Genomic DNA, 263 nt, shown 5'->3' with positions numbered 1-263 from the left:
TCGTTCGTTCCACGGTGATGATAATGACGACTCCGCACGACGGCAGTGATTATTATGATAAGAACGAGCGTTCTGTTGACGGCTTCGGCGAGGAATGCGCGGAGAAGGGTGCTGATCCTGAGTGGTGTTGATGGTGATGCCGATTTTAGGAGGAGGATCGGTGGTGATGGCGAGGACCTTTCTTAGCGGCTCTGAGGGGCAGGATGGCGGGCCAGGAGGACCTCGCATGCCGAGCGGCTGGTTATCACGGTGATGGGGAGGAG

This window comes from Penaeus monodon, chromosome 28 (assembly GCF_015228065.2).
Source record: "Penaeus monodon isolate SGIC_2016 chromosome 28, NSTDA_Pmon_1, whole genome shotgun sequence".
Classification (NCBI taxonomy): Eukaryota; Metazoa; Arthropoda; class Malacostraca; order Decapoda; family Penaeidae; genus Penaeus; species Penaeus monodon.
The sequence above is the reverse complement of the archived record's forward strand: the minus strand, read 5'-3'. Positions refer to the sequence as shown.